This window comes from Pongo abelii, chromosome 11 (assembly GCF_028885655.2).
Source record: "Pongo abelii isolate AG06213 chromosome 11, NHGRI_mPonAbe1-v2.0_pri, whole genome shotgun sequence".
In the NCBI taxonomy this organism is placed as follows: Eukaryota; Metazoa; Chordata; class Mammalia; order Primates; family Hominidae; genus Pongo; species Pongo abelii.
This window is the reverse complement of record NC_071996.2, coordinates 682,438-710,353: the sequence shown is the minus strand read 5'-3', so window position 1 is coordinate 710,353 and position 27,916 is coordinate 682,438.

Sequence of the window (27,916 nt, the reverse complement as noted above, 5' to 3'; positions counted from 1 at the left end):
TCTTAAACTGCCATGCATCAGGGTCAGGGGGAGGGCTTGTTACAACACAGATCTGTGGATATCCGGGGTTTGAGGGTTGCAAGGACGCTGCTGGTGTCAAAACCACAAGGTGAGAACCACAGAACCACTAGTTGGTTTTCAGTGTTTCAGTGCATTTAATTCATAATATATTTGACCAAGAAAACTTGTAAGTTCTTAGATTGTCCCAAATGTGGCGCATGAAATCAAATCAGGAGAAGAGTTTCCTAGGAGGTGTAGCCTGGGAAAGTTGGAGGTGACTGATGGAAAGGAGGAGGGAAGCTCCGCCCTTTCCGCTGCTAGGCTGCGCCCGAGGCTATTTAAACCCACCCTGGCGGGCCTGTACTCAGATCTTCGCAGAGCGGAGCAGCGGCCAGAGCGTTTTGCGGGCTCTGCGTGGACTTGGAGCTTACAGCGTCTTGCGAATTGGAAGTGGATTCAGAGGACAGGACAGAACACTTGGGTAAGTGTATCTCTGTCTGTCTGTCTGTCTCATTGGTTGGTTTATTTCCATTTTCTTGAGGATCACATACCTCACAACACACACACAAACACACACACACACACACACACACACACACACACTCGTTCATTCTGCGGGTTAGAAAATTGGTAGGGGTCCCTGGGAGCTACAGGTTTCCTAGTCATGTCTGCACCTAAGAACAGTAGGGTCTTGTCTGCCTCTTCTTATGAAAGGTCCCCCAGCCCGGACTCCCCAAGATCCATGCTAGCCTCACCCAGCTTCTCCCTCTCCCCTCTCAGAAACTCAGACTTAAGAGAAAGCTCCTCACCAGGGATCCGGAGCTACCATTCACCATCCCCTAGGGATTCACCACCCTCACCTCTGTCATCACCAGAATCCCACAAGCTCCCATTTCCCTTTCCTCACCGTGTTGGGCAATCAATGAAGCCTTTGGGCTCTCCCGTGTCCTCCTCTGGGGATTCTTTAGAGTCACCAGGTTCATCAATAATATACCACATGTTCTTACTGCCATCACCCAGCAGCTCTCAACCAGCTCTCGGGGAGACTCTTGTGTCTCCCAGCTACTCTCCAAACAACCCCAGATTTCAGCTGGAGTCAGCCCCCCACACCCAGGAATCACCTACAAACTCACTGGCCTCACGGTGCTCCTCCCGTATGTCTTTCATCTCTTCAACCCCAGGCCTCAGGGACTCTCCCGTGTCTCCCACTTACTCTCCAGCCATCCCCAGGTTTCTGCGGGAGTCAGCCCCATGCACCCAGGAGTCCCCCAGAGACTCACAGGTTTCGGGAGATTGTGAGCGGTCCCCCGTCCCTGACGCCTCAGGATTCATGCCCGCCTCACCCAGCTTCTCCCTCTCCCCTCCCAGAAACTCAGACCCAAGGGTCAGCTCCCCACCAGGGATGTGGAAGTACTCTACATCATCCCGCAGGGCTTCACCACTCTCACATCCATCATCAACAGAATTTCACAACGTTAGATTTCCCTTTCCTAACCAAGCAGGACAATCACTCATGTCATTGTGCTCTCCCGTGTCCTCCTCCGGAGATTCTTCACAGTCACCTCATTCATCAATAATATACCATATGTTCCTACTGCCATCATCCAGCAGCTCACCCCCAGCCGTCAATGACTCTCCTGTCTGTCCCAGCTACTCTCCAACTACGCCCAGATTTCAGCGGGAGTCGTTCTCCCGCACCCCAGAAGCACCTACAAACTCACAGACTTCAGTGAGATCCTCGCCGGTCTCTCTCACGTCTTCACCCCCAGCCCTTACGGACTCTCCTGTCTCTCTCAACTACTATCCAACCACGCCCACATTTCAGCGGGAGTCAGTTCCAGCAACCCAGGGATCACCAGCAAGCTCACCACTTTCATTGAGTTACTCCCCAGTCTCTAGCACGTCTTTATCCCCAACCCTCAGGGACTCTCCTGTCTGTCCCAGCTACTCTCCAACCACGCCCACATTTCAGCGAGAGTCAGTTGCAGGCACCCAGAAATCACCACCAAACTCACCAATTTCACTGCGTTACTCCCCAGTCTCTCTCATGTCTTCACCATCCCTCAGGGACTCTCCTGTCTGTCCCAGCTACTCTCCAACCACGCCCACATTTCAGCGAGAGTCAGTTGCAGGCACCCAGAAATCACCACCAAACTCACCAATTTCACTGCGTTACTCCCCAGTCTCTCTCATGTCTTCACCATCCCTCAGGGACTCTCCTGCCTGTCCCAGCTACTATCCAACCACGCCCACATTTCAGCGGGAGTCACTTCCAGGCACCCCGGAATCACCATCAAACTCACCAATTTCACTCAATTACTCCCCAGTCTCCCTCATGTCTTCACCAGCCCTCAGGGACTCTCCTGTGGGTCCCAACTACTCTCAAACCACGCCCACATTTCAGCGGGAGTCAGTTCCAGGCACCCCGGAATCACCACCAAACTCACCAGTTTCACTCAATTACTCTCCAGTCTCTCTCATGTCTTCACCAGCCCTCAGGGACTCTCCTGCCTGTCCCAGCTACTCTCCAGCCACGCCCAGATGTCAGCTGGAGTCAGTTCCAGGCACCCCGGAGTCACCACCAAACTCACCAGTTTCACTGAGTTACTCCCCGGTCTCTCTCATGTCTTCAACCCCAGCCCTCAGGGACTCTCCTGTGTGTCCCCGCTACTCTCCAACCACGCCCAGATTTCAGCGGGAGTCAGTTCCAGGCACCCAGGGATCACCACCAAACTCACCAGTTTCACTGAGTTACTCCCCGGTCTCTCTCATGTCTTCACCCCCAGCCCCCTGGGGCTCCCCTGTCTGTCCCAGCTACTCTCCTGCCACGCCCAGATTCCAGCGGGAGTCAGCCTCCTGCATTCCGGAGTCACCTACAGACTCACAGACCTCACTGAGATCCTCCCTGGTCTCTCTCAGGTCTTTGCCCTCAGCCCACAGGGACTCTTGTGTCTCTTTCAGCTACTCTCAAAAGTTCTCTAGATTCCAGCTGGAGTCGGTTCCAGGCACCCAGGACACAACACCAAACTCACCAATTTCACTGACTTACTCCCCATTCTCGCTCATGTTGTCACCTCCAGCCCTCAGGGACTCTTCTGTCTCCCTCAGCTACTCTCCAACCTTCTCCCGATTTCACCTGGAGTCAGCTTCCCACACCCAGGAATCACCTGCAGACTCACGGACCTTACTGCATCCCTCCCCCATTTCCTTCACCTCTTCACTCCCAGCCCTCAGGGACTCTCCTGCGTCTCCCAGCTTCTCTCCAGCCTTCCCCAGATTTCTGCCGCAGTCAGCCCCAGGCACCCAGGAGAACCCTAGACACTCACAGGCCTCACGAGACTATCTCCCTATGACCTGTATCTATACAGGGATGGCTCCCACCTATCCCTCAGTGACCCCAAACCCATCTCCACTTACACTCAGACACTCCCAGGGCCTGACAGCTACTCCCCGTTATTGTCCTTCAGTTCGAAGCCCTGGCCAATCTACTAGCCAACATGACGCAGTTACCTGGCCATTTCTCCACATTTCTGGTGCGGGCCCCACACCCAGCCGCAGAAGAGCCTCTCCTGCATTCCGTCCTCACACACAGGCCTGTCCATCTACTTGCTACTGTCACACTCTTGCCAGCAGAAGAGGCCCCTGTATTGGCCGATATCACCACCCAGGCTATCCTCACCCCACAGCTGTGCAGCGGGACCCTCCTGCTGGCCCACCTGGCTGCCAGAGCCCATGCGGACACGAACCTCCAGCGTGTCGCCGTCCCTGCGGGCGACACTACCGGTGACATGGCTAGCATGACCCTCCTCCCTGGCAGTGACACTGTTGATGTCAGCCCCACTCGCAGATCTGTCATTTGTACATAAGGCCGTTTCCCCTTTTCTCTCTCTCTTCCATTCACAGGGCTATTCATTCTCTCTGTTTCTGCCTCCGTTTCAGATATTTACTCACCTTTTTCTCTTTCACTATGTCTGCCGTGGTCTCGATGAGAGTGTGCCACATAAGATTCCCCCATTAAAAGTCATGAATTGAGTGGCTTTTACTCTATTTCTGGTTGTGCACATTCCATTTTAATTCGCAATCCATTTTAGAACATTTTATCACCACCGACCAGAGAAAAACCCTGTAAACATTGGTCACTCCTCATTCTCTCTCAAACCCTCTCCCTGACCCTCAGCCCTAGGTAACAACTACATAGAGCGATCAACCCCATATCCACAGATTTCCACATTGTGGGCATTTCATATAAACACAATTGCACAATATGTGAGCTTTTGTGACTGAATTTACACTTAGCACAATATTTTCAAGATTCATCCACATTCTAGCCATACCCACAGTGGGAAACCATTTTCTTTCTTTTTGGTTTTAGTAACACCGGGTGTTTTCTCCTTCCTTCCTTCTCTCCTTCCTTCCTTCCTTCCTTCCTTCCTTCCTTCCTTCCTTCCTTCCTTCCTTCCTTCCTTCCTTCCTCCTATTTCTCTCTTACACCTTCTGCCCTCTCTGCTTCATAAGCCTTAGCTGCATCCCACATTCTGCGTTTTTTTTGGGAAATCCTCGGCAGTTTCCGGAAAATTGTGTTATTGTTACTATTTATCGCTGTCTCTCATTCATGATTCTCCATCAATTGTAAACCTCTATTGCTTTTTCCCAAGTCACTAAGTATATTTTTATTAGGTACGCCTGTTTTTCTTTATACAGCCATTTCTCGAGTACAGGGTCACATACTCAAAAACACTGTGTAACTCAAAAACTCATCTAATATCCCAATATACCCATCACAAAGTTGAAAAATCATAAATCAAACCATCATAAGTCACGGTTTGTCCGTGGATATGGGCTTCATCAATTCCATTGTATTCAATAATGCTGTACACCATTAACAGTGGCAGACTGTTGGGGAGTGGATTTTGATAGCATTTTAAAAAACAGTTATTAGAGGGATACTTTAACCTGACTGAATATCTGATCTAATTGTATTAGCACGGTGAATGATTAAGTGAAATGTTTTGAGACAGAGTAGTACATTTGTGAATGAAATTTTATGGCTTTTTTCACTTAGTAGGAACCTTTGTGTGCGGAAAGCTGAGAAAATTACTTTCTGCTGTAAAGTCTGGCATTCATTGTAGATTAAAGCTTATTTTTCTGCGAATAAATCTTATTCAATAAAATACTATTTTTTAAAATAAAAAAAAAGACACTGGTGATGTGAAGTCATTATCCTCAGCAAAGTAATCCGGAAAGGAAAACAAAACACCATATTCTCACTTATCATGGGAGCTGAAAAATGGGATCACATGGACACAGGAAGGGGAACAACACACACTGGGGCCTGTCGGGAGGCAGAGCATTAGGAAAAACAGCTAATGCATGCCGGGCTTAATAACCAGGTGATGGGTTGACAGGTGCAGCAAACCACCATGGCACACGTTTACCTTTGTAACAAATCTGCACATCCTGCACATATACCCCAGAACTTAGAAACGAAACGAAACGAAACGGAAACACAATAACAAAAGGCTAGCGGCAAACTAAAGTTTCAAACTCAGAATGTGACGGACCCACTTTGGTTCAAATCGTGGTTCTCAACCCAGGTGCCATAAGGTCAGGATAAAGAATTTGGTTACATATTGTAAATAAGACATACAGCAAATGACTAGAAAAGTTATTCTCAACATATGTGTGTCTTCTAATTCAAGGATGACGCTATCTACCGGGACACAGCATTAGATTCCAAAGGGCTCAGTCCCGCAAGACTGGCCTCCCACTCTATTAACAATGGGAAGCCCAGCGTTGTTTTACCTCTGCTTCTTAGCAACTGGCTATAAATCGGGTTTCCACCACTCGCAGTTTTAGTTGCATTAATTTGCTGGAAGAGTTCACAGCAAGCAGGGAAACACTTACATTTACCATTTTACTATAGCGGATGTTGCCAAAAAGTCAGAAAAAAGACTTTGGGCCCGGCATGTGGGGAGGGGCGCACTACCTTCCAGGAAGTGTTATCCAGAAGCCCTCTAAACCCAGTCCTTTCGGGTTTTTATGTAGACCTCATTCTATAGGCATGATGGGTTAAACCATAGGCTATTGGTGAGCAACTCAACCTGAGGCTCTCAACCCTCCCTGGAAATTGGGGTTGAGGCTTTGCCATTCTCAGTCTGAGTAAAGGAATTTACATGAACGGAATTTTAAAAGAGATTAGCATAGCTGGAATCTTAATTAGGTGATTGAATTATCCGGAGCCACACCTTGATGTTCCTAACCCGAGCACCCTCATCCAACGAATGCTCCACCCAACTGGCTCCCAAGTCTCTACGTGGTTCCAGAGAAAAGGAATGTTTATACAAGGCATATCTCCACGTTTTCTTCAAAGTCTTTTCGCTTCCACGGGTAATTCTTAAACTGCCATGCATCAGGGTCAGGGGGAGGGCTTGTTACAACACAGATCTGTGGATATCCGGGGTTTGAGGGTTGCAAGGACGCTGCTGGTGTCAAAACCACAAGGTGAGAACCACAGAACCACTAGTTGGTTTTCAGTGTTTCAGTGCATTTAATTCATAATATATTTGACCAAGAAAACTTGTAAGTTCTTAGATTGTCCCAAATGTGGCGCATGAAATCAAATCAGGAGAAGAGTTTCCTAGGAGGTGTAGCCTGGGAAAGTTGGAGGTGACTGATGGAAAGGAGGAGGGAAGCTCCGCCCTTTCCGCTGCTAGGCTGCGCCCGAGGCTATTTAAACCCACCCTGGCGGGCCTGTACTCAGATCTTCGCAGAGCGGAGCAGCGGCCAGAGCGTTTTGCGGGCTCTGCGTGGACTTGGAGCTTACAGCGTCTTGCGAATTGGAAGTGGATTCAGAGGACAGGACAGAACACTTGGGTAAGTGTATCTCTGTCTGTCTGTCTGTCTCATTGGTTGGTTTATTTCCATTTTCTTGAGGATCACATACCTCACAACACACACACAAACACACACACACACACACACACACACACACACACTCGTTCATTCTGCGGGTTAGAAAATTGGTAGGGGTCCCTGGGAGCTACAGGTTTCCTAGTCATGTCTGCACCTAAGAACAGTAGGGTCTTGTCTGCCTCTTCTTATGAAAGGTCCCCCAGCCCGGACTCCCCAAGATCCATGCTAGCCTCACCCAGCTTCTCCCTCTCCCCTCTCAGAAACTCAGACTTAAGAGAAAGCTCCTCACCAGGGATCCGGAGCTACCATTCACCATCCCCTAGGGATTCACCACCCTCACCTCTGTCATCACCAGAATCCCACAAGCTCCCATTTCCCTTTCCTCACCGTGTTGGGCAATCAATGAAGCCTTTGGGCTCTCCCGTGTCCTCCTCTGGGGATTCTTTAGAGTCACCAGGTTCATCAATAATATACCACATGTTCTTACTGCCATCACCCAGCAGCTCTCAACCAGCTCTCGGGGAGACTCTTGTGTCTCCCAGCTACTCTCCAAACAACCCCAGATTTCAGCTGGAGTCAGCCCCCCACACCCAGGAATCACCTACAAACTCACTGGCCTCACGGTGCTCCTCCCGTATGTCTTTCATCTCTTCAACCCCAGGCCTCAGGGACTCTCCCGTGTCTCCCACTTACTCTCCAGCCATCCCCAGGTTTCTGCGGGAGTCAGCCCCATGCACCCAGGAGTCCCCCAGAGACTCACAGGTTTCGGGAGATTGTGAGCGGTCCCCCGTCCCTGACGCCTCAGGATTCATGCCCGCCTCACCCAGCTTCTCCCTCTCCCCTCCCAGAAACTCAGACCCAAGGGTCAGCTCCCCACCAGGGATGTGGAAGTACTCTACATCATCCCGCAGGGCTTCACCACTCTCACATCCATCATCAACAGAATTTCACAACGTTAGATTTCCCTTTCCTAACCAAGCAGGACAATCACTCATGTCATTGTGCTCTCCCGTGTCCTCCTCCGGAGATTCTTCACAGTCACCTCATTCATCAATAATATACCATATGTTCCTACTGCCATCATCCAGCAGCTCACCCCCAGCCGTCAATGACTCTCCTGTCTGTCCCAGCTACTCTCCAACTACGCCCAGATTTCAGCGGGAGTCGTTCTCCCGCACCCCAGAAGCACCTACAAACTCACAGACTTCAGTGAGATCCTCGCCGGTCTCTCTCACGTCTTCACCCCCAGCCCTTACGGACTCTCCTGTCTCTCTCAACTACTATCCAACCACGCCCACATTTCAGCGGGAGTCAGTTCCAGCAACCCAGGGATCACCAGCAAGCTCACCACTTTCATTGAGTTACTCCCCAGTCTCTAGCACGTCTTTATCCCCAACCCTCAGGGACTCTCCTGTCTGTCCCAGCTACTCTCCAACCACGCCCACATTTCAGCGAGAGTCAGTTGCAGGCACCCAGAAATCACCACCAAACTCACCAATTTCACTGCGTTACTCCCCAGTCTCTCTCATGTCTTCACCATCCCTCAGGGACTCTCCTGTCTGTCCCAGCTACTCTCCAACCACGCCCACATTTCAGCGAGAGTCAGTTGCAGGCACCCAGAAATCACCACCAAACTCACCAATTTCACTGCGTTACTCCCCAGTCTCTCTCATGTCTTCACCATCCCTCAGGGACTCTCCTGCCTGTCCCAGCTACTCTCCAACCACGCCCACATTTCAGCGGGAGTCACTTCCAGGCACCCCGGAATCACCACCAAACTCACCAATTTCACTCAATTACTCCCCAGTCTCCCTCATGTCTTCACCAGCCCTCAGGGACTCTCCTGTGGGTCCCAACTACTCTCAAACCACGCCCACATTTCAGCGGGAGTCAGTTCCAGGCACCCCGGAATCACCACCAAACTCACCAGTTTCACTCAATTACTCTCCAGTCTCTCTCATGTCTTCACCAGCCCTCAGGGACTCTCCTGCCTGTCCCAGCTGCTCTCCAGCCACGCCCAGATGTCAGCTGGAGTCAGTTCCAGGCACCCCGGAGTCACCACCAAACTCACCAGTTTCACTGAGTTACTCCCCGGTCTCTCTCATGTCTTCACCCCCAGCCCTCAGGGACTCTCCTGTGTGTCCCCGCTACTCTCCAACCACGCCCAGATTTCAGCGGGAGTCAGTTCCAGGCACCCAGGGATCACCTACGAACTCACCAGTTTCACTGAGTTACTCCCCGGTCTCTCTCATGTCTTCACCCCCAGCCCCCTGGGACTCCCCTGTCTGTCCCAGCTACTCTCCTGCCACGCCCAGATTCCAGCGGGAGTCAGCCTCCTGCATTCCGGAGTCACCTACAGACTCACAGACCTCACTGAGATCCTCCCTGGTCTCTCTCAGGTCTTTGCCCTCAGCCCACAGGGACTCTTGTGTCTCTTTCAGCTACTCTCAAAAGTTCTCTAGATTCCAGCTGGAGTCGGTTCCAGGCACCCAGGACACAACACCAAACTCACCAATTTCACTGACTTACTCCCCATTCTCGCTCATGTTGTCACCTCCAGCCCTCAGGGACTCTTCTGTCTCCCTCAGCTACTCTCCAACCTTCTCCCGATTTCACCTGGAGTCAGCTTCCCACACCCAGGAATCACCTGCAGACTCACGGACCTTACTGCATCCCTCCCCCATTTCCTTCACCTCTTCACTCCCAGCCCTCAGGGACTCTCCTGCGTCTCCCAGCTTCTCTCCAGCCTTCCCCAGATTTCTGCCGCAGTCAGCCCCAGGCACCCAGGAGAACCCTAGACACTCACAGGCCTCACGAGACTATCTCCCTATGACCTGTATCTATACAGGGATGGCTCCCACCTATCCCTCAGTGACCCCAAACCCATCTCCACTTACACTCAGACACTCCCAGGGCCTGACAGCTACTCCCCGTTATTGTCCTTCAGTTCGAAGCCCTGGCCAATCTACTAGCCAACATGACGCAGTTACCTGGCCATTTCTCCACATTTCTGGTGCGGGCCCCACACCCAGCCGCAGAAGAGCCTCTCCTGCATTCCGTCCTCACACACAGGCCTGTCCATCTACTTGCTACTGTCACACTCTTGCCAGCAGAAGAGGCCCCTGTATTGGCCGATATCACCACCCAGGCTATCCTCACCCCACAGCTGTGCAGCGGGACCCTCCTGCTGGCCCACCTGGCTGCCAGAGCCCATGCGGACACGAACCTTCAGCGCGTCGGCGTCCCTGCCGGCGACACTACCGGTGACATGGCTAGCATGACCCTCCTCCCTGGCAGTGACACTGTTGATGTGAGCCCCACTCGCAGATCTGTCATTTGTACATAAGGCCGTTTCCCCTTTTCTCTCTCTCTTCCATTCACAGGGCTATTCATTCTCTCTGTTTCTGCCTCCGTTTCAGATATTTACTCACCTTTGTCTCTTTCACTATGTCTGCCGTGGTCTCGATGAGAGTGTGCCACATAAGATTCCCCCATTAAAAGTCATGAATTGAGTGGCTTTTACTCTATTTCTGGTTGTGCACATTCCATTTTAATTCGCAATCCATTTTAGAACATTTTATCACCACCGACCAGAGAAAAACCCTGTAAACATTGGTCACTCCTCATTCTCTCTCAAACCCTCTCCCTGACCCTCAGCCCTAGGTAACAACTACATAGAGCGATCAACCCCATATCCATAGATTTCCATATTGTGGGCATTTCATATAAACACAATTGCACAATATGTGAACTTTTGTGACTGACTTTACACTTAGCACAATATTTTCAAGATTCATCCACATTCTAGCCATACCCACAGTGGGAAACCATTTTCTTTCTTTTTGGTTTTAGTAACACCGGGTGTTTTCTCCTTCCTTCCTTCTCTCCTTCCTTCCTTCCTTCCTTCCTTCCTTCCTTCCTTCTTTCCTCCTATTTCTCTCTTACACCTTCTGCCCTGTCTGCTTCATAGGCCTTAGCTGCATCCTACGTTCTGCGTTTTTTTTGGGAAATCCTCGGCAGTTTCCGGAAAATTGTGTTATTGTTACTATTTACCGCTGTCTCTCATTCATGATTCTCCATCAATTGTAAACCTCTATTGGTTTTTCCCGAGTCACTAAGTATATTTTAATTAGGTACGCCTGATTTTCTTTATACAGCCATTTCTGGAGTACAGGGTCACATACTCAAAAACACTGTGTAACTCAAAAACTCATCTAATATCCCAATATACCCATCACAAAATTGAAAAATCATAAATCAAACCATCATAAGTCACGGTTTGTCCGTGGATATGGGCTTCATCAATTCCATTGTATTCAATAATGCTGTACACCATTAACAGTGGCAGACTGTTGGGGAGTGGATTTTGATAGCATTTTAAAAAACAGTTATTAGAGGGATACTTTAACCTGACTGAATATCTGATCTAATTGTATTAGCACGGTGAATGATTAAGTGAAATGTTTTGAGACAGAGTAGTACATTTGTGAATGAAATTTTATGGCTTTTTTCACTGAGTAGGAACCTTTGTGTGCGGAAAGCTGAGAAAATTACTTTCTGCTGTAGAGTCTGGCATTCATTGTAGATTAAAGCTTATTTTTCTGCGAATAAATCTTATTCAATAAAATACTATTTTTTAAAATAAAAAAAAAAAACACTTGTGATGTGTAGTCATTATCCTCAGCAAAGTAATTCGGAAAGGAAAACCAAACACCATATTCTCACTTATCATGGGAGCTGAAGAATGGGATCACATGGACACAGGAAGGGGAACAACACACACTGGGGCCTGTCGGGAGGCAGAGCATTAGGAAAAACAGCTAATGCATGCCGGGCTTAATAACCAGGTGATGGGTTGACAGGTGCAGCAAACCACCATGGCACACGTTTACCTTTGTAACAAATCTGCACATCCTGCACATATACCCCAGAACTTAGAAACGAAACGAAACGAAACGGAAACACAATAACAGAAGGCTAGCGGCAAACTAAAGTTTCAAACTCAGAATGTGACGGACCCACTTTGGTTCAAATCATGGTTCTCAACCCAGGTGCCATAAGGTCAGGATAAAGAATTTGGTTACATATTGTAAATAAGACATACAGCAAATGACTAGAAAAGTTATTCTCAACATATGTGTGTCTTCTAATTCAAGGATGACGCTATCTACCGGGACACAGCATTAGATTCCAAAGGGCTCAGTCCCGCAAGACTGGCCTCCCACTCTATTAACAATGGGAAGCCCAGCGTTGTTTTACCTCTGCTTCTTAGCAACTGGCTATAAATCGGGTTTCCACCACTCGCAGTTTTAGTTGCATTAATTTGCTGGAAGAGTTCACAGCAAGCAGGGAAACACTTACATTTACCATTTTATTATAGCGGATGTTGCCAAAAATTCAGAAAAAAGACTTTGGGCCCGGCATGTGGGGAGGGGCGCACTACCTTCCAGGAAGTGTTATCCAGAAGCCCTCTAAACCCAGTCCTTTCGGGTTTTTATGGAGACCTCATTCTATAGGCATGATGGGTTAAACCATAGGCTATTGGTGAGCAACTCAACCTGAGGCTCTCAACCCTCCCTGGAAATTGGGGTTGAGGCTTTCCCATTCTCAGTCTGAGTAAAGGAATTTACATGAACGGAATTTTAAAAGAGATTAGCATAGCTGGAAACTTAATTAGGTGATTGAATTATCCGGAGCCACACCTTGATGTTCCTAACCCGAGCACCCTCATCCAACGAATGCTCCACCCAACTGGCTCCCAAGTCTCTACGTGGTTCCAGAGCAAAGGAATGTTTATACAAGGCATATCTCCACGTTTTCTTCAAAGTCTTTTCGCTTCCACGGGTAATTCTTAAACTGCCATGCATCAGGGTCGGGGGAGGGCTTGTTACAACACAGATCTGTGGATCTCCGGGGTTTAAGGGTTGCAAGGACGCTGCTGCTGTCAAAACCACAAGGTGAGAACCACAGAACCACTAGTTGGTTTTCAGTGTTTCAGTGCATTTCATTCATAATATATTTGACCAAGAAATCTTGTAAGTTCTTAGATTGTCCCAAATGTGGCGCATGAAATCAAATCAGGAGAAGAGTTTCCTAGGAGGTGTAGCCTGGGAAAGTTGGGGGTGACTGATGGAAAGGAGGAGCGAAGCTCCGCCCTTTCCGCTGCTAGGCTGCGCCCGAGGCTATTTAAACCCACCCTGGCGGGCCTGTCCTCAGATCTTCGCAGAGCGGAGCAGCGGCCGGAGCGTTTTGCGGGCTCTGCGTGGACTTGGAGCTTACAGCGTCTTGCGACCTGGAGGCGGATTCAGAGGACAGGACAGAACACTTGGGTAAGTGTATCTCTGTCTGTCTGTCTGTCTGTCTGTCTCATTGGTTGGTTTATTTCCATTTTCTTGAGGAGCACATACCTCACAACACACACACACACACACACACACAAACACACACACACACACACTCGTTCATTCTGCGGGTTAGAAATTTGGTAGGGGTCCCTGGGAGCTACAGGTTTCCTAGTCATGTCTGCACCTAAGAACAGTAGGGTCTTGTCTGCCTCTTCTTATGAAAGGTCCCCAAGCCCGGACTCCCCAAGATCCATGCTAGCCTCACACAGCTTCTCCCTCTCCCCTCTCAGAAACTCAGACTTAAGAGGAAGCTCCTCACCAGGGATCCGGAGCTACCATTCACCATCCCCTAGGGCTTCTCCACACTCACCTCTGTCATCACCAGAATCCCACAAGCTCCCATTTCCCTTTCCTCACCGTGATGGGCAATCAATGAAGCCTTTGGGCTCTCCCGTGTCCTCCTCTGGGGATTCTTTAGAGTCACCAGGTTCATCAATAATATACCACATGTTCTTACTGCCATCACCCAGCAGCTCACAACCAGCTCTCGGGGAGACTCTTGTGTCTCCCAGCTACTCTCCAAACAACCCCAGATTTCAGCTGGAGTCAGCCCCCCACACCCAGGAATCACCTACAAACTCACGGGCCTCAGGTTGCTCCTCCCCTATGTCTTTCATCTCTTCAACCCCAGCCCTCAGGGACTCTCCCGTGTCTCCCACTTACTCTCCAGCCATCCCCAGGTTTCTGCGGGAGTCAGCCCCATGCACCCAGGAGTCCCCCAGAGACTCACAGGTTTCGGGAGATTGTGAGCGGTCCCCCGTCCCTGACGCCTCAGGATTCATGCCCGCCTCACCCAGCTTTTCCCTCTCCCCTCCCAGAAACTCAGACCCAAGGGTCAGCTCCCCACCAGGGATGTGGAAGTACTCCACATCATCCCGCAGGGCTTCACCACTCTCACATCCATCATCAACAGAATTTCACAACGTTACATTTCCCTTTCCTAACCAAGCAGGACAATCACTCATGTCATTGTGCTCTCCCGTGTCCTCCTCCGGAGATTCTTCACAGTCACCTCATTCATCAATAATATACCATATGTTCCTACTGCCATCATCCAGCAGCTCACCCCCAGCCGTCAATGACTCTCCTGTCTGTCCCAGCTACTCTCCAACTACGCCCAGATTTCAGCGGGAGTCGGTCTCCCACACCCCAGAAGCACCTACAAACTCACAGACTTCAGTGAGATCCCCGCCAGTCTCTCTCACGTCTTCACCCCCAGCCCTTACGGACCCTCCTGTCTCTCTCAACTACTATCCAACCACGCCCACATTTCAGCGGGAGTCAGTTCCAGCAACCCAGGGATCACCAGCAAGCTCACCACTTTCACTGAGTTACTCCCCAGTCTCTAGCACGTCTTTATCCCCAACCCTCAGGGACTCTCCTGTCTGTCCCAGCTACTCTCCAACCACGCCCACATTTCAGCGAGAGTCAGTTGCAGGCACCCAGAAATCACCACCAAACTCACCAATTTCACTGCGTTACTCCCCAGTCTCTCTCATGTCTTCACCATCCCTCAGGGACTCTCCTGTCTGTCCCAGCTACTCTCCAACCACGCCCACATTTCAGCGAGAGTCAGTTGCAGGCACCCAGAAATCACCACCAAACTCACCAATTTCACTGCGTTACTCCCCAGTCTCTCTCATGTCTTCACCATCCCTCAGGGACTCTCCTGCCTGTCCCAGCTACTCTCCAACCACGCCCACATTTCAGCGGGAGTCACTTCCAGGCACCCCGGAATCACCACCAAACTCACCAATTTCACTCAATTACTCCCCAGTCTCCCTCATGTCTTCACCAGCCCTCAGGGACTCTCCTGTGGGTCCCAACTACTCTCAAACCACGCCCACATTTCAGCGGGAGTCAGTTCCAGGCACCCCGGAATCACCACCAAACTCACCAGTTTCACTCAATTACTCTCCAGTCTCTCTCATGTCTTCACCAGCCCTCAGGGACTCTCCTGCCTGTCCCAGCTACTCTCCAGCCACGCCCAGATGTCAGCTGGAGTCAGTTCCAGGCACCCCGGAGTCACCACCAAACTCACCAGTTTCACTGAGTTACTCCCCGGTCTCTCTCATGTCTTCACCCCCAGCCCTCAGGGACTCTCCTGTGTGTCCCCGCTACTCCCCAACCACGCCCAGATTTCAGCGGGAGTCAGTTCCAGGCACCCAGGGATCACCACCAAACTCACCAGTTTCACTGAGTTACTCCCCGGTCTCTCTCATGTCTTCACCCCCAGCCCCCTGGGACTCCCCTGTCTGTCCCAGCTACTCTCCTGCCACGCCCAGATTCCAGCGGGAGTCAGCCTCCTGCATTCCGGAGTCACCTACAGACTCACAGACCTCACTGAGATCCTCCCTGGTCTCTTTCAGGTCTTTGCCCTCAGCCCACAGGGACTCTTGTGTCTCTTTCAGCTACTCTCAAAAGTTCTCTAGATTCCAGCTGGAGTCGGTTCCAGGCACCCAGGACACAACACCAAACTCACCAATTTCACTGAGTTACTCCCCATTCTCGCTCATGTTGTCACCTCCAGCCCTCAGGGACTCTTCTGTCTCCCTCAGCTACTCTCCAACCATCTCCCGATTTCACCTGGAGTCAGCTTCCCACACCCAGGAATCACCTGCAGACTCACGGACCTTACTGCATCCCTCCCCCATTTCCTTCACCTCTTCACTCCCAGCCCTCAGGGACTCTCCTGCGTCTCCCAGCTTCTCTCCAGCCTTCCCCAGATTTCTGCCGCAGTCAGCCCCAGGCACCCAGGAGAACCCTAGACACTCACAGGCCTCACGAGACTATCTCCCTATGACCTGTATCTATACAGGGATGGCTCCCACCTATCCCTCAATGACCCCAAACCCATCTCCACTTACACTCAGACACTCCCAGGGCCTGACAGCTACTCCCCCTTATCGTCCTTCAGTTCGAAGCCCTGGCCAATCTACTAGCCAACATGACGCAGTTACCCGGCCATTTCTCCACATTTCTGGTGCGGGCCCCACACCCAGCCGCAGAAGAGCCTCTCCTGCATTCCGTCCTCACACACAGGCCTGTCCATCTACTTGCTACTGTCACACTCTTGCCAGCAGAAGAGGCCCCTGTATTGGCCGATATCACCACCCAGGCTATCCTCACCCCACAGCTGTGCAGCGGGACCCTCCTGCTGGCCCACCTGGCTGCCAGAGCCCATGCGGACACGAGCCTCCAGCGCGTCGGCGTCCCTGCGGGCGACACTACCGGTGACATGGCTAGCATGACCCTCCTCCCTGGCAGTGACACTGTTGATGTCAGCCCCACTCGCAGATCTGTCATTTGTACATAAGGCCGTTTCCCCTTTTCTCTCTCTCTTCCATTCACAGGGCTATTCATTCTCTCTGTTTCTGCCTCCGTTTCAGATATTTACTCACCTATTTCTCTTTCACTATGTCTGCCGTGGTCTCGATGAGAGTGTGCCACATAAGATTCCCCCATTAAAAGTCATGAATTGAGTGGCTTTTACTGTATTTCTGGTTGTGCACATTCCATTTTAATTCGCAATCCATTTTAGAACATTTTATCACCCCCGACCAGAGAAAAACCCTGTAAACATTGATCACTCCTCATTCTCCCTCAAACCCTCTCCCTGACCCTCAGCCCTAGGTAACAACTACATAGAGCGATCAACCCCATATCCATAGATTTCCATATTGTGGGCATTTCATATAAACACAATTGCACAATATGTGAACTTTTGTGACTGACTTTACACTTAGTACAATATTTTCAAGATTCATCCACATTCTAGCCATACCCACAGTGGGAAACCATTTTCTTTCTTTTTGGTTTTAGTAACACCGGGTGTTTTCTCCTTCCTTCCTTCTCTCCTTCCTTCCTTCCTTCCTTCCTTCCTTCCTTCCTTCCTTCCTTCCTTCCTTCCTTCCTCCTATTTCTCTCTTACACCTTCTGCCCTCTCTGCTTCATAGGCCTTAGCTGCATCCTACGTTCTGCGTTTTTTTTGGGAAATCCTCGGCAGTTTCCGGAAAATTGTGTTATTGTTACTATTTACCGCTGTCTCTCATTCATGATTCTCCATCAATTGTAAACCTCTATTGGTTTTTCCCGAGTCACTAAGTATATTTTAATTAGGTACGCCTGTTTTTCTTTATACAGCCATTTCTGGAGTACAGGGTCACATACTCAAAAACACTGTGTAACTCAAAAACTCATCTAATATCCCAATATACCCATCACAAAATTGAAAAATCATAAATCAAACCATCATAAGTCACGGTTTGTCCGTGGATATGGGCTTCATCAATTCCATTGTATTCAATAATGCTGTACACCATTAACAGTGGCAGACTGTTGGGGAGTGGATTTTGATAGCATTTTAAAAAACAGTTATTAGAGGGATACTTTAACCTGACTGAATATCTGATCTAATTGTATTAGCACGGTGAATGATTATGTGAAATGTTTTGAGACAGAGTAGTACATTTGTGAATGAAATTTTATGGCTTTTTTCACTTAGTAGGAACCTTTGTGTGCGGAAAGCTGAGAAAATTACTTTCTGCTGTAGAGTCTGGCATTCATTGTAGATTAAAGCTTATTTTTCTGCGAATAAATCTTATTCAATAAAATACTATTTTTTAAAATAAAAAAAAACAGTTGTGATGTGTAGTCATTATCCTCAGCAAAGTAATCCGGAAAGGAAAACCACACACCATATTCTCACTTATCATGGGAGCTGAAGAATGGGATCACATGGACACAGGAAGGGGAACAACACACACTGGGGCCTGTCGGGAGGCAGAGCATTAGGAAAAACAGCTAATGCATGCCGGGCTTAATAACTAGGTGATGGGTTGACAGGTGCAGCAAACCACCATGGCACACGTTTACCTTTGTAACAAATCTGCACATCCTGCACATATACCCCAGAACTTAGAAACGAAACGAAACGAAACGGAAACACAATAACAGAAGGCTAGCGGCAAACTAAAGTTTCAAACTCAGAATGTGACGGACCCACTTTGGTTCAAATCATGGTTCTCAACCCAGGTGCCATAAGGTCAGGATAAAGAATTTGGTTACATATTGTAAATAAGACATACAGCAAATGACTAGAAAAGTTATTCTCAACATATGTGTGTCTTCTAATTCAAGGATGACGCTATCTACCGGGACACAGCATTAGATTCCAAAGGGCTCAGTCCCGCAAGACTGGCCTCCCACTCTATTAACAATGGGAAGCCCAGCGTTGTTTTACCTCTGCTTCTTAGCAACTGGCTATAAATCGGGTTTCCACCACTCGCAGTTTTAGTCGCATTAATTTGCTGGAAGAGTTCACAGCACGCAGGGAAACACTTACATTTACCATTTTATTATAGCGGATGTTGCCAAAAATTCAGAAAAAAACTTTGGGCCCGGCATGTGGGGAGGGGCGCACTACCTTCCAGGGAGTGTTATCCAGAAGCCCTCTAAACCCAGTCCTTTCGGGTTTTTATGGAGACCTCATTCTATAGGCATGATGGGTTAAACCATAGGCTATTGGTGAGCAACTCAACCTGAGGCTCTCAACCCTCCCTGGAAATTGGGGTTGAGGCTTTGCCATTCTCAGTCTGAGTAAAGGAATTTACATGAACGGAATTTTAAAAGAGATTAGCATAGCTGGAAACTTAATTAGGTGATTGAATTATCCGGAGCCACACCTTGATGTTCCTAACCCGAGCACCCTCATCCAACGAATGCTCCACCCAACTGGCTCCCAAGTCTCTACGTGGTTCCAGAGCAAAGGAATGTTTATACAAGGCATATCTCCACGTTTTCTTCAAAGTCTTTTCGCTTCCACGGGTAATTCTTAAACTGCCATGCATCAGGGTCAGGGGGAGGGCTTGTTACAACACAGATCTGTGGATCTCCGGGGTTTGAGGGTTGCAAGGACGCTGCTGGTGTCAAAACCACAGGGTGAGAACCACAGAACCACTAGTTGGTTTTCAGTGTTTCAGTGCATTTAATTCATAATATATTTGGCCAAGAAAACTTGTAAGTTCTTAGATTGTCCCAAATGTGGCGCATGAAATCAAATCAGGAGAAGAGTTTCCTAGGAGGTGTAGCCTGGGAAAGTTGGGGGTGACTGATGGAAAGGAGGAGCGAAGCTCCGCCCTTTCCGCTGCTAGGCTGCGTCCGAGGCTATTTAAACCCACCCTGGCGGGCCTGTACTCAGATCTTCGCAGAGCGGAGCAGCGGCCGGAGCGTTTTGCGGGCTCTCCGTTGACTTGGAGCTTACAGCGTCTTGCGACTTGGAAGCGGATTCAGAGGACAGGACAGAACACTTGGGTAAGTGTATCTCGGTCTGTCTGTCTGTCTGTCTGTCTGTCTCATTGGTTGGTTTATTTCCATTTTCTTGAGGAGCACATACCTCACAACAACACACACACACACACACACACACGCACACACACACACACACACACACACTCGTTCATTCGGCGGGTTAGAAAATTGGTAGGGGTCCCTGGGAGCTACAGGTTTCCTAGTCATGTCTGCACCTAAGAACAGTAGGGTCTTGTCTGGCTCTTCTTATGAACGGTCCCCCAGCCCGGACTCCCCAAGATCCACGCTAGCCTCACCCAGCTTCTCCCTCTCCCCTCTCAGAAACTCAGACTTAAGAGGACGCTCCTCACCAGGGATCCGGAGCTACCATTCACCATCCCCTAGGGCTTCACCACACTCACCTCTGTCATCACCAGAATCCCACAAGCTCCCATTTCCCTTTCCTCACCGTGATGGGCAATCAATGAAGCCTTTGGGCTCTCCCGTGTCCTCCTCTGGGCATTCTTTAGAGTCACCAGGTTCATCAATAATATACCACATGTTCTTACTGCCATCACCCAGCAGCTCACAACCAGCTCTCGGGGAGGCTCTTGTGTCTCCCAGCTACTCTCCAAACAACCCCAGATTGCAGCTGGAGTCAGCCCCCCACACCCAGGAATCACCTACAAACTCACGGGCCTCACGGTGCTCCTCCCCTATGTCTTTCATCTCTTCAACCCCAGGCCTCAGGGACTCTCCCGTGTCTCCCACTTACTCTCCAGCCATCCCCAGGTTTCTGCGGGAGTCAGCCCCATGCACCCAGGAGTCCCCCAGAGACTCACAGGTTTCGGGAGATTGTGAGCGGTCCCCCGTCCCTGACGCCTCAGGATTCATGCCCGCCTCACCCAGCTTCTCCCTCTCCCCTCCCAGAAACTCAGACCCAAGGGTCAGCTCCCCAGCAGGGATGTGGAAGTACTCTACATCATCCCGCAGGGCTTCACCACTCTCACATCCATCATCAACAGAATTTCACAACGTTACATTTCCCTTTCCTAACCAAGCAGGACAATCACTCATGTCGTTGTGCTCTCCCGTGTCCTCCTCCGGAGATTCTTCACAGTCACCTCATTCATCAATAATATACCATATGTTCCTACTGCCATCATCCAGCAGCTCACCCCCAGCCGTCAATGACTCTCCTGTCTGTCCCAGCTACTCTCCAACTACGCCCAGATTTCAGCGGGAGTCGATCTCCCACACCCCAGAAGCACCTACAAACTCACAGACTTCAGTGAGATCCTCGCCAGTCTCTCTCACGTCTTCACCCCCAGCCCTTACGGACCCTCCTGTCTCTCTCAACTACTATCCAACCACGCCCACACTTCAGCAGGAGTCAGTTCCAGCAACCCAGGGATCACCAGCAAGCTCACCACTTTCACTGAGTTACTCCCCAGTCTCTAGCACGTCTTTATCCCCAACCCTCCGGGACTCTCCTGTCTGTCCCAGCTACTCTCCAACCACGCCCACATTTCAGCGAGAGTCAGTTGCAGGCACCCAGAAATCACCACCAAACTCACCAATTTCACTGCGTTACTCCCCAGTCTCTCTCATGTCTTCACCATCCCTCAGGGACTCTCCTGTCTGTCCCAGCTACTCTCCAACCACGCCCACATTTCAGCGAGAGTCGGTTGCAGGCACCCAGAAATCACCACCAAACTCACCAATTTCACTGCGTTACTCCCCAGTCTCTCTCATGTCTTCACCATCCCTCAGGGACTCTCCTGCCTGTCCCAGCTACTCTCCAACCACGCCCACATTTCAGCGGGAGTCGGTTGCAGGCACCCAGAAATCACCACCAAACTCACCAATTTCACTGCGTTACTCCCCAGTCTCTCTCATGTCTTCACCATCCCTCAGGGACTCTCCTGCCTGTCCCAGCTACTCTCCAACCACGCCCACATTTCAGCGGGAGTCAGTTCCAGGCACCCCGGAATCACCACCAAACTCACCAGTTTCACTCAATTACTCTCCAGTCTCTCTCATGTCTTCACCAGCCCTCAGGGACTCTCCTGCCTGTCCCAGCTACTCTCCAGCCACGCCCAGATGTCAGCTGGAGTCAGTTCCAGGCACCCCGGAGTCACCACCAAACTCACCAGTTTCACTGAGTTACTCCCCGGTCTCTCTCATGTCTTCACCCCCAGCCCTCAGGGACTCTCCTGTGTGTCCCCGCTACTCTCCAACCACGCCCAGATTTCAGCGGGAGTCAGTTCCAGGCACCCAGGGATCACCTACAAACTCACCAGTTTCACTGAGTTACTCCCCGGTCTCTCTCATGTCTTCACCCCCAGCCCCCTGGGACTCCCCTGTCTGTCCCAGCTACTCTCCTGCCACGCCCAGATTCCAGCGGGAGTCAGCCTCCTGCATTCCGGAGTCACCTACAGACTCACAGACCTCACTGAGATCCTCCCTGGTCTCTCTCAGGTCTTTGCCCTCAGCCCACAGGGACTCTTGTGTCTCTTTCAGCTACTCTCAAAAGTTCTCTAGATTCCAGCTGGAGTCGGTTCCAGGCACCCAGGACACAACACCAAACTCACCAATTTCACTGACTTACTCCCCATTCTCGCTCATGTTGTCACCTCCAGCCCTCAGGGACTCTTCTGTCTCCCTCAGCTACTCTCCAACCATCTCCCGATTTCACCTGGAGTCAGCTTCCCACACCCAGGAATCACCTGCAGACTCACGGACCTTACTGCATCCCTCCCCCATTTCCTTCACCTCTTCACTCTCAGCCCTCAGGGACTCTCCTGCGTCTCCCAGCTTCTCTCCAGCCTTCCCCAGATTTCTGCCGCAGTCAGCCCCAGGCACCCAGGAGAACCCTAGACACTCACAGGCCTCACGAGACTATCTCCCTATGACCTGTATCTATACAGGGATGGCTCCCACCTATCCCTCAGTGACCCCAAACCCATCTCCACTTACACTCAGACACTCCCAGGGCCTGACAGCTACTCCCCGTTATTGTCCTTCAGTTCGAAGCCCTGGCCAATCTACTAGCCAACATGACGCAGTTACCTGGCCATTTCTCCACATTTCTGGTGCGGGCCCCACACCCAGCCGCAGAAGAGCCTCTCCTGCATTCCGTCCTCACACACAGGCCTGTCCATCTACTTGCTACTGTCACACTCTTGCCAGCAGAAGAGGCCCCTGTATTGGCCGATATCACCACCCAGGCTATCCTCACCCCACAGCTGTGCAGCGGGACCCTCCTGCTGGCCCACCTGGCTGCCAGAGCCCATGCGGACACGAACCTCCAGCATGTCGGCGTCCCTGCGGGCGACACTACCGGTGACATGGCTAGCATGGCCCTCCTCCCTGGCAGTGACGCTGTTGATGTGAGCCCCACTTGCAGATCTGTCATTTGTACATAAGGCCGTTTCCCCTTTTCTCTCTCTCTTCCATTCACAGGGCTATTCATTCTCTCTGTTTCTGCCTCCGTTTCAGATATTTACTCACCTTTTTCTCCTTCACTATGTCTGCCGTGGTCTCGATGAGAGTGTGCCACATAAGATTCCCCCATTAAAAGTCATGAATTGAGTGGCTTTTACTGTATTTCTGGTTGTGCACATTCCATTTTAATTCGCAATCCATTTTAGAACAGTTTATCACCACCGACCAGAGAAAAACCCTGTAAACATTGGTCACTCCTCATTCTCTCTCAAACCCTCTCCCTGACCCTCAGCCCTAGGTAACAACTACATAGAGCGATCAACCCCATATCCATAGATTTCCATATTGTGGGCATTTCATATCAACACAATTGCACAATATGTGAGCTTTTGTGACTGACTTTACACTTAGCACAATATTTTCAAGATTCATCCACATTCTAGCCATACCCACAGTGGGAAACCATTTTCTTTCTTTTTGGTTTCAGTAACACCGGGTGTTTTCTCCTTCCTTCCTTCTCTCCTTCCTTCCTTCCTTCTCTCCTTCCTTCCTTCCTTCCTTCCTTCCTTCCTTCCTTCCTTCCTTCCTCCTATTTCTCTCTTACACCTTCTGCCCTCTCTGCTTCATAGGCCTTAGCTGCATCCTACATTCTGCGTTTTTCTTGGGAAATCCTCGGCAGTTTCCGGAAAATTGTGTTATTGTTACTATTTACCGCTGTCTCTCATTCATGATTCTCCATCAGTTGTAAACCTCTATTGCTTTTTCCCAAGTCACTAAGTATATTTTAATTAGGTACGCCTGTTTTTCTTTATACAGCCATTTCTGGAGTACAGGGTCACATACTCAAAAACACTGTGTAACTCAAAATCTCATCTGATATCCCAATATACCCATCACAAAGTTGAAAAATCATAAATCAAACCATCATAAGTCACGGTTTGTCCGTGGATATGGGCTTCATCAATTCCATTGTATTCAATAATGCTGTACACCATTAACAGTGGCAGACTGTTGGGGAGTGGATTTTGATAGCATTTTAAAAAACAGTTATTAGAGGGATACTTTAACCTGACTGAATATCTGATCTAATTGTATTAGCACGGTGAATGATTATGTGAAATGTTTTGAGACAGAGTAGTACATTTGTGAATGAAATTTTATGGCTTTTTTCACTTAGTAGGAACCTTTGTGTGCGGAAAGCTGAGAAAATGACTTTCTGCTGTAGAGTCTGGCATTCATTGTAGATTAAAGCTTATTTTTCTGCGAATAAATCTTATTCAATAAAATACTATTTTTAAAAATAAAAAAAAAGACACTTGTGATGTGAAGTCATTATCCTCAGCAAAGTAATCCGGAAAGGAAAACCAAACACCATATTCTCACTTATCATGGGAGCTGAAAAATGAGATCACATGGACACAGGAAGGGGAACAACACACACTGGGGCCTGTCGGGAGGCAGAGCATTAGGAAAAACAGCTAATGCATGCCGGGCTTAATAACTAGGTGATGGGTTGACAGGTGCAGCAAACCACCATGGCACACGTTTACCTTTGTAACAAATCTGCACATCCTGCACATATACCCCAGAACTTAGAAACGAAACGAAACGGAAACACAATAACAAAAGGCTAGCGGCAAACTGAAGTTTCAAACTCAGAATGTGACGGACCCACTTTGGTTCAAATCATGGTTCTCAACCCAGGTGCCATAAGGTCAGGATAAAGAATTTGGTTACATATTGTAAATAAGACGTACAACAAATGACTAGAAAAGTTATTCTCAACATATGTGTGTCTTCTAATTCAAGGATGACGCTATCTACCGGGACACAGCATTAGATTCCAAAGGGCTCAGTCCCGCAAGACTGGCCTCCCACTCTATTAACAATGGGAAGCCCAGCGTTGTTTTACCTCTGCTTCTTAGCAACTGGCTATAAATCGGGTTTCCACCACTCGCAGTTTTAGTCGCATTAATTTGCTGGAAGAGTTCACAGCACGCAGGGAAACACTTACATTTACCATTTTATTATAGCGGATGTTGCCAAAAATTCAGAAAAAAGACTTTGGGCCCGGCATGTGGGGAGGGGCGCACTACCTTCCAGGGAGTGTTATCCAGAAGCCCTCTAAACCCAGTCCTTTCGGGTTTTTATGGAGACCTCATTCTATAGGCATGATGGGTTAAACCATAGGCTATTGGTGAGCAACTCAACCTGAGGCTCTCAACCCTCCCTGGAAATTGGGGTTGAGGCTTTGCCATTCTCAGTCTGAGTAAAGGAATTTACATGAACGGAATTTTAAAAGAGATTAGCATAGCTGGAAACTTAATTAGGTGATTGAATTATCCGGAGCCACACCTTGATGTTCCTAACCCGAGCACCCTCATCCAACGAATGCTCCACCCAACTGGCTCCCAAGTCTCTACGTGGTTCCAGAGCAAAGGAATGTTTATACAAGGCATATCTCCACGTTTTCTTCAAAGTCTTTTCGCTTCCACGGGTAATTCTTAAACTGCCATGCATCAGGGTCAGGGGGAGGGCTTGTTACAACACAGATCTGTGGATCTCCGGGGTTTGAGGGTTGCAAGGACGCTGCTGGTGTCAAAACCACAGGGTGAGAACCACAGAACCACTAGTTGGTTTTCAGTGTTTCAGTGCATTTAATTCATAATATATTTGGCCAAGAAAACTTGTAAGTTCTTAGATTGTCCCAAATGTGGCGCATGAAATCAAATCAGGAGAAGAGTTTCCTAGGAGGTGTAGCCTGGGAAAGTTGGGGGTGACTGATGGAAAGGAGGAGCGAAGCTCCGCCCTTTCCGCTGCTAGGCTGCGTCCGAGGCTATTTAAACCCACCCTGGCGGGCCTGTACTCAGATCTTCGCAGAGCGGAGCAGCGGCCGGAGCGTTTTGCGGGCTCTCCGTTGACTTGGAGCTTACAGCGTCTTGCGACTTGGAAGCGGATTCAGAGGACAGGACAGAACACTTGGGTAAGTGTATCTCGGTCTGTCTGTCTGTCTGTCTGTCTGTCTCATTGGTTGGTTTATTTCCATTTTCTTGAGGAGCACATACCTCACAACAACACACACACACACACACACACACGCACACACACACACACACACACACACTCGTTCATTCGGCGGGTTAGAAAATTGGTAGGGGTCCCTGGGAGCTACAGGTTTCCTAGTCATGTCTGCACCTAAGAACAGTAGGGTCTTGTCTGGCTCTTCTTATGAACGGTCCCCCAGCCCGGACTCCCCAAGATCCACGCTAGCCTCACCCAGCTTCTCCCTCTCCCCTCTCAGAAACTCAGACTTAAGAGGACGCTCCTCACCAGGGATCCGGAGCTACCATTCACCATCCCCTAGGGCTTCACCACACTCACCTCTGTCATCACCAGAATCCCACAAGCTCCCATTTCCCTTTCCTCACCGTGATGGGCAATCAATGAAGCCTTTGGGCTCTCCCGTGTCCTCCTCTGGGCATTCTTTAGAGTCACCAGGTTCATCAATAATATACCACATGTTCTTACTGCCATCACCCAGCAGCTCACAACCAGCTCTCGGGGAGGCTCTTGTGTCTCCCAGCTACTCTCCAAACAACCCCAGATTGCAGCTGGAGTCAGCCCCCCACACCCAGGAATCACCTACAAACTCACGGGCCTCACGGTGCTCCTCCCCTATGTCTTTCATCTCTTCAACCCCAGGCCTCAGGGACTCTCCCGTGTCTCCCACTTACTCTCCAGCCATCCCCAGGTTTCTGCGGGAGTCAGCCCCATGCACCCAGGAGTCCCCCAGAGACTCACAGGTTTCGGGAGATTGTGAGCGGTCCCCCGTCCCTGACGCCTCAGGATTCATGCCCGCCTCACCCAGCTTCTCCCTCTCCCCTCCCAGAAACTCAGACCCAAGGGTCAGCTCCCCAGCAGGGATGTGGAAGTACTCTACATCATCCCGCAGGGCTTCACCACTCTCACATCCATCATCAACAGAATTTCACAACGTTACATTTCCCTTTCCTAACCAAGCAGGACAATCACTCATGTCGTTGTGCTCTCCCGTGTCCTCCTCCGGAGATTCTTCACAGTCACCTCATTCATCAATAATATACCATATGTTCCTACTGCCATCATCCAGCAGCTCACCCCCAGCCGTCAATGACTCTCCTGTCTGTCCCAGCTACTCTCCAACTACGCCCAGATTTCAGCGGGAGTCGATCTCCCACACCCCAGAAGCACCTACAAACTCACAGACTTCAGTGAGATCCTCGCCAGTCTCTCTCACGTCTTCACCCCCAGCCCTTACGGACCCTCCTGTCTCTCTCAACTACTATCCAACCACGCCCACACTTCAGCAGGAGTCAGTTCCAGCAACCCAGGGATCACCAGCAAGCTCACCACTTTCACTGAGTTACTCCCCAGTCTCTAGCACGTCTTTATCCCCAACCCTCCGGGACTCTCCTGTCTGTCCCAGCTACTCTCCAACCACGCCCACATTTCAGCGAGAGTCAGTTGCAGGCACCCAGAAATCACCACCAAACTCACCAATTTCACTGCGTTACTCCCCAGTCTCTCTCATGTCTTCACCATCCCTCAGGGACTCTCCTGTCTGTCCCAGCTACTCTCCAACCACGCCCACATTTCAGCGAGAGTCGGTTGCAGGCACCCAGAAATCACCACCAAACTCACCAATTTCACTGCGTTACTCCCCAGTCTCTCTCATGTCTTCACCATCCCTCAGGGACTCTCCTGCCTGTCCCAGCTACTCTCCAACCACGCCCACATTTCAGCGGGAGTCGGTTGCAGGCACCCAGAAATCACCACCAAACTCACCAATTTCACTGCGTTACTCCCCAGTCTCTCTCATGTCTTCA